We start from the raw sequence: 8,052 nt of genomic DNA on the forward strand, positions 1-8,052 counted from the left end.
CTATGGACTGTGGACCTCAAGGCAAGAATACTGGAGTGAGTTGCCATGGGAATCTTCCCAACTCAGGGATCGAACCCACGTCTCTTACGTCTCCTACCTTGGCAGGCGAGTTCTTTACCACTAGCACCACCTGGGAAGCCCAGTTTAAATTATGTTAGTACAGGTTTGTTAGGGGAACCACTGACTGAAACCACTCACCTTGGCCAGGCACCACAGTAACCACTTGCGTGGGTTATTTTACAAAAGGAGGTCCTGGTAAAAAAACACAAAACTAACAAGCCACCACCAACCAGAATAATTCAGGAAAGGTCAAAAGGAAACAGGCGATGCCAGTCCATATGTCCTCCCAGAATCCTGGCTGGAATGCATCTCGAGCGAGTGATGCTCACACCACCAGGAGGGACCTTGAATCAGAATGATTGGCCCGAGACAACCTGGAAACTAATCCTATCACCATAAAACCTGACATGTGAGCCACTTGGCAGAGCGGTTCTCCTGGGTTCCCTTACCCTCCTGCTCTTAACCTTAGTGCCCCCTTCCCAATAAGATTTCTTGCTTTGTTAGCACAAGTGTCTCCTTAGACAATTCATTTCTGAGTGTTTGACAAGAGTGTACTCTTGGGCCCTGGAAGGGATCTCTTGGGCCCTGGAAGGGATCTCTCTTCCTGCAAAAAATATACTCAGGAGTAACTGTTGTATATGTTTGTGTGCACACTTGCACATGCATAGGTTTATAGGTTTGGGGAATATTTGTATACTGAAGCGACTCAGCAGCAGCAGCAGCAGCATCTCGTTTGACCAGTTGCTGTACGTTTGTGGACACCATATCCTTGTATAGGGTTAGGGAAAGTGGAGCTTTGCAGAAGCCCTGGCTCACAGTAGGGGCAATGGGAAAGCTGTGTATATGGCCCAGTTTTCTAACTCTCTGACTATGGTTGGTGTCCCTGGCCCTGGGCTATACTCTTGGCACACTGCTTGGCTGTGCTATGTGCTCTTAAAAAGTGTGGCTATTATGACCCAGCAATCCCACTGCTGGATTACACACCGAGGAAACCAGAATTGAAAGATACACATGTACCCCAATGTTCACCGCAGCACTGTTTACAATAGCCAGGACATGGAAGCAACCTAGATGCCCATTGGCAGACAAATGGATAAGAAAGCTGTGGTACATATACACAATGGAATAGTACTCAGCCATTAAGAAGAATGCATTTGAGTCAGTTCTAATGAGGTGGATAAAACTGGAGCCTATTATACAGAGTGAAGTAAGTCAGAAAGAAAAAGACCAATACAGTATACTAACGCATATATATGGAACTTAGAAAGATGGTAATGATGACCCTATATGTGAGACAGCAGAAGAGACACAGATGTGAAGAACAGTCTTTTGGACTCTGGGAGAAGGCAAGGGTGGATGATTTGAGAGGGTAGCATTGAAATATGTATATTATCATATGTGAAGCGGATCACTGTTCCAGGTTCGATGCATGGGACAGGGTGCTCAGGGCTGGTGCACTGGGATGACCCTGGGGGATGGGATGGGGAGGGATGTGGGAGGTGGGGTTCAGGATGGGGGCACGTGTGCCCGTGGCTGATTCATGTCGATGAATGGCAAAAACCACTACAATATTGTAATTAGCCTCCAATTAAAATAAATAATTTTTTTTCTGAAGTGTGGCTATGATCAGACTGGGCTTCCCTGGTGGCTCAGACAGTAAAGAATCTACCTGCAATGTGGGAGACTTGGGTTTGATCCCTGGGTTGGGAAGATCCCCTGGAGGAGAGCATGGCAACCCATTCCAGTATTCTTGCCTGGAGAATCCCATGGACAGAGGAGCCTGGGGGGCCGCAGTCCGTGGGGTCGCACAGAGTCGGACGTGACTGAGCACCTGAACACCGCACAGCGTGATGAGAGTGAATGCCGAAAACCAAGCAGAGGACAGTCACGTCAGGGAGGATGGCGAGCCAGCAGAAACGAAGCACTTAGCACCTTCACGGATACTGGGAGTAAACAAGGAAAATCGTGAAGAGTGAACCACCAAGGACAAGCTGAGAGGTCCAGGGAGAAGGAGCAGAGCTTCTGTTTGGCTGTCTCACTCCTCAGGAATGCTAACACTATGTTTTGTTCAGGTTCATTTTCTTTCTTTTCACTGGGATCCCATCAGTGGAGTAGCTGTTGTTTGCAGAATAATATGGCAATTGTTCTGGTTTGAATCGGCCTCTGATGTGCAGGAACCAAAAAAATAAAAAAAAATAAATTGCTGTCTCTAATGAATATTCAACACCTGATATAAATAGAGCTGGTTATTTAATATATTCTCCTCCCCTCTCTCTTCCTTCCTTTCTTTTCTTTCATTCCTTTCTTCCCCACTGTATTGCAGACACTGCACTGTGGTACATAGTAGGGATCAAAGATACATTTGAAATAGCTTAAATATCATATACTAATGAATATATATGGAATCTATAAAGATGATACTGATTAATTTATTTGCAGGGCAGCAATGGAGAAACAGACATAGAGAACAGATTTAGGACATGGGGGGAGGGGAGGAAACAGAGGGTGAGATGTATGGAGAGAGTAACATAGAAACTTACAATACCATATGTAAAATAGATAGCCAGTGGGGACTTGCTGTATGACTCAGGGAACTCAAACAGGGGCTCTGTGACAATCTAGAAGGGTGGGATGGGGAGAGAGATGGGAGAGAGGTTTGGGAGGAAGGGACTTGGTGTACCTATGGCCGATTCTTGTCGATGTTTGACAGAAAACAACAAAATTCTGTAAAGCAACTATCCTTCAATTAAAAAATAAATAAATTTTAAAAAACACTGGTGAGCAGACTTATATACCTAGGTTTAAATTTTTTTAAACATTAAATATCCATGAGCTCTTATTTTTCATTCAACATGAAAATACCATTATCTGAGCTCCTGGAGGAAGAATTCCTTTCTCACCCCTTTAGATTACCTACCTTTTTGAATAGCTATTGACATTGGGAAAGCTGGCATTGCATTCTGGCCTCCAACCTTGTAATATTTAGACATATTTAACAAAAGGTAATAGCTAACATTTACCTATTGTTTACCATGTGCCAAGTTCTCTTCTCAGAGCACTTAAAATTATAGTAACTTCTTTAATCCTCACCAAAACTTCATTTTATCTATGGACAAACCAAAATAGAGAGGGACAAAGGAACTGACCCAAGACCACCGTGCATGTACACACATGCGTATTCAGGTGTGACTGTGTGCATGTCTGTGTATATATGTATATCTATGCATGTGTATATATGATTCAAACTCAGGTATTTGGGTCCCAGAGTCTGTCTGATACATATTTTTAACTTTTGTCCTGAAAATAGCTCATGGGCTCTTAAAGTGAAAAGTTCACATGAGGACTACAAACCTGCTCCGTTGGTTACTCTTCCTTCTTCTAGGAAAACAAGCATCATGTTACAGCAAGTCCCCTACATACGAAGGAGTTCTGTTCCAAGAGCACGTTCATAGGTCCAGTTTATTCCTAAGTCCAACAAAGTTAGCCTAGGTACCCAACTAACACAATCTGCTATATAGCAATGTAGTGTAATAGGTTTATAATACTTTTCACACAAATAATACACAAAGAATAGAGAAAACATTTTAATCTGACAGTACAGTACCTTGAAAAGTACAGCAGAACAGCTGGGCATGTTCCTATCTTTGAAAGTTCCCATCTTGAAGGTTTGTATGTAGGGGACTTGGGGCTTCCCCTGGGGCTCAGTGGTAAAGAATCCGCCGGCCAGTGCAAGAGATATGGACTCAATCCCTGGATTGGGAAAATCCCCTGCACCTGGAGAAGGAAATGGTAGCTCACTCCAGTATTCTTGCCTGGGAAAGCCCATGGACAGAAGAGCCTGGCGGGCTACAGTCCATAGGGTCAAGAAAGAGTCGAACGTGACTTAGTGACTGAACTGCAACATTTATAACATGTAGGGGACTTACTGTACCTAAGAGATCTAAGGTAGTTCTTGAAGGACAGAGAGAATGGACAGCTCTTTCTGATTCTAATTCTCCTCCAGGGCTGTCTAGGATAATAACTCCTATCACATCTGTGTGCGTGGACCAGCTAACTCTGAGATCCCTGGGTCTGTAAATAATGGACTGAGCCAAGCAGGCCCCCATCTCACCCCCAAATCTCACTGGGTGTGAGACTGCAGGTCCTCAGAGAGACACAGCCACTGTCCTCCTGCTGGGGTCAGTCAGACATCCTCTCCTCCCGCCTCAGCCTCTCTCAGCACAGCTACATCAGGTAGTGCCTTTCTTCTGATTAGGTACAAGCTTTACAACATTTATTCAAGTTTCATTGTCTTTCCCTGTAAATAATCTGCAGGGGAAACTAATTGCTTTTTAATTTGGTCGAAATACATCATCCCCAGAATTGTTTGCACCATTATCCCAGGCAAAAGAGGCCGTGGGTGTTAATTAGCCACCTTCATCCTTATGGGAGCCTGGGTTCTCCTCCCCGTCTCCCACGCCCTCTGGTCCATTCCTAGTTAAGGGCATGGTTTCAGCTCCATTTGCCAACAAGTTGATAAAAGGTTTTGCTGGCTGAAAGTTAGAGAAAACTTAAGGAATAATTCATTTTCCTCTCTATTGTGTATTTTCAGTCTTCCTGAGGAAGAACATCATTGATTCCTTTCCTGGACCAAAGTTCATCATTCTCTCCTAATGCCAATGAGGTCTGAAATCTGGTGGGTTGGATAGGTAAAGCATTAGTCTGTGGCCGGCCAAAAAGTAACTAGGGGCCTTTTTAAGGCAGGTTCTGCTCTCTCCTGTCTCCCTGATCAGAGATCCTGGGTGCTGCATTTCAGTCACCCCAGTGTGAGCACAGATTTTCACAAGGATATGGACACTCAGGGGCTGCCCAGATAGTGCTAGTGGTAAAGAACCTGCCTGCCAATGCAGGAGATATGAGACACGGGTTTGATCACTGCATCAGAAAGATCCACTAGAGGAGGGCATGGCAACCCACTCCAGTATTCTTGCCTGGAGAATCCCATGGACAGAGGAGTCTTGCAGACTACAGTCCATGGGGTCACAAAGAGTTGGACACGACTGAAGCCGCTTAGCACATGCTCATGCATAGACATTCAGAACATAATCTACCTGAGGACTTCGCCTCCAACCCTTATTTCAGAACAGTGCTCCCAGTTGAGTCACAGAGAGTTGAGAAAAGTGACTCAATGCCTGGTCCTGTTCCATGCTCCACAGACTCTTATGTTTGAAGAGCTGAGGGTAGTTGACTCCTGGGAGCCCCTGCCTGGATGTAGAAATGATGACGTTGGATAGGAGGACCAGGCCAATCTTGAGTTGTTTAGGGCTCTTGCCTGGTGTGGAGGAGATATTAAATGTTCTCATGTGCCCCAAAGTCTCATATTGTCTCTTCCCCAGGGCCTTTGCACATGCTATTTCTTCTGCTTCAAAGGCTCTCTGTGCTCCCGTCTTCCCCTCATTGTGCATCGTGTATGCATGCTCATGCTCAGTCATGTCCAACTCTTTGCAACACTATGGACTGTAGCCCACTGGGCTCTTCTGTCCATGGGATTTTCCAGGCAAGAATACTGGAGTGGGTTGCTATTTTCGCCTATCTTCCTCTAACTCAGCATTCTTGGCTCCCTAGTACATACCAGGTGTCCCTGATAAATGTTCCTTCAGGTTTCTGAACTTGTAGTTTTTTTCAATTCCCATAGTTGTAATTGAATAATGTAGATATTTAAATTTATAAAATTACTTTCTCCTCTGCTAAAATAAAAGCTTTATGAGTGAGGGAACTGGTTCCAGCTTTTTCCACCACTATAACCACAGCATTTAGGTGTTCAGTTATGCTTGCTAAATAAATGAATTTCCAACTCAGTATTTTAAATGGAACACTTTTGAAAGATCTTTCTTTTGTTAATAGTTTTATTGCTGTTGTTGTTCAGTCGCTCAGTCATGTGTGACTCTTTTCGACCCCATGGACTGCAGCACTCCGGCTTCCCAGTCCTTCAGTATTTCCCAGAGTTTGCTCAAACTCAAGTTCATTGAATCAGTCATGCCATCCAACCATCTCATCCTCTGTCATCCCTGTCTCCTCCTTCCTTCGATCTTTCCCAGCATGAGAGTCTTTTCCAATGCATCAGCTCCTTGCATCAGATGGCCAAAGTATTTGACCTTCAGCTTCAGCATCAGTCCTTCCAGTGAATACTCAGGGTTGAGTTCCCTTAGGATGGACTGGTTTGATCTCCTTGCTGTCCAAGGGACTCTCAAGGGTTTTCCCCACCACTGTAGGTCAAAGGCACCAATTCTTTGGCGCTCAGCTGAAGTCTACTATGTGAAAAATGGGAAATAACAAGTGTAGATGAGCATATGGAAAAATGAAAATTCTCGTGTACTGTTTATAGAAACGTAAAATGGCCCAGTTTGCTGTAGAAAACGCTATGGTGGTTCCTCCAAAGCTTAGAATCGCCATATAAACCAATATAGTAATTCCACTTCTGAGTAATTCCCAGAAGAATTGAAAGCAGAGACACAAAGACATATTTGTACACCCATGTTATAGCAGTATTATTTTCAAGAGACAAAGGGTAGAAGTAACCCAAGTGCTCATCAGCAGATGAAAGGATAAACAAAATGTGGTATATCCACACAATGGAATATTATCTAGCCTTAAAAAACAAGGGAATTCTGATCTATGCTACAACATGGATGGACCTTGAGGACTTTATGCTGTGGGAAGTAAGCCAGACACAAGAAGACAATACTGTATGATTCCATATACATATGTATTTATATCACTCCTTAATATTCATTGGAAGGACTAACGCTGAACCTGAGGCTCCAATACTTTGGCCACCTGATGTGAAGAGCCAACACATTGGGAAATGCTGGGATAGACTGAGGCAGGAGAAGAAAGGGGAGACGGAGGATGAGATGGTTGGATGGCATCACAGACTCAATGGACATGAGTTTGAGCGAACTCCAGGAGATAGTGAAGAGAGAACACTGGCGTGCTGCAGTCCAGGGGGTTGCAAAACGTTGGACATGACTGAGCAACTGAGCAACAACAACCACTTATATGTGAGACACGTACAATAGTCAAATTCAGAGATGAAAAGTCGAATGGTGGTTGGCAGGGCCTGGAGACGGGGAGACGGAAGTTATTATTTAATGGTTAGTTTCAGTTTTGCAAGATGAAAAGAGCTCTGGAGGTAGATGGTGGTGACAGCTGCACTGCACTGTGAATGTACTTAACACCATGAGTCATACACTTAGGGTTAAGAGGGTACATTTTATGTTATGAGTATTGTACCATATTACAATTACACAGTGGAAGTGACAAATAAATTCAGCGGGTTAGATCTGATAGAGTGTCTGAAGAACTGTGAACAGGGGTTCATGACATTGTACAGAAGGCAGTTATCAAGACCATTCCCAAGAAAAAGAAATGCAAAAAGGCAAAATGGTTGTCTGAGAAGGACTTACAAATTATGAAAAGAAGAAAAGCAAACAGCAAAGGAGAAAAGGAAAGATATATCCATTTGAATGCAGAGTTCCAAAGAATAGCAAGGAGAGATAAGAAAGCTTTCCTCAGTGATCAATGCAAAGAAACAGAAGAAAACAATAGAATGGGAAAGACTAGAGATCTCTTCAAGAAAATTAGAGATACCAAGGGAAATTTTCATGCAAAGATGGGTACAATAAAGGACAGAAATGGTATGTACCTAACAGAAGCAGAAGATATTAAGAAGAGGTGGTAAGAATACACAGAAGAACTGTACAAAAAAGATCTTTATGACCCAGATAATCACCATGGTGACATCCTGGAATGTGAAGTCAAGTGGGCCTTAGGAAGCATCACTACGAACAAAGCTAGTGGAGGTGACAGAATTCCAGTTGAGCTATTTCAAATCCTAAAAGATGATGCTGTGAAAGTGCTGCACTCGATATGCCAGCAAATTTGGAAAACGCAGCAGTGGCCACAGGACTGGAAAAGGTCAGTTTTCATTCCAATCCCAAAGAAAAGCAATGC

The sequence above is a fragment of the Bison bison genome, unplaced genomic scaffold, assembly GCF_000754665.1.
Source record: "Bison bison bison isolate TAMUID 2011002044 unplaced genomic scaffold, Bison_UMD1.0 scf7180017864099, whole genome shotgun sequence".
Lineage (NCBI taxonomy): Eukaryota > Metazoa > Chordata > Mammalia > Artiodactyla > Bovidae > Bison > Bison bison.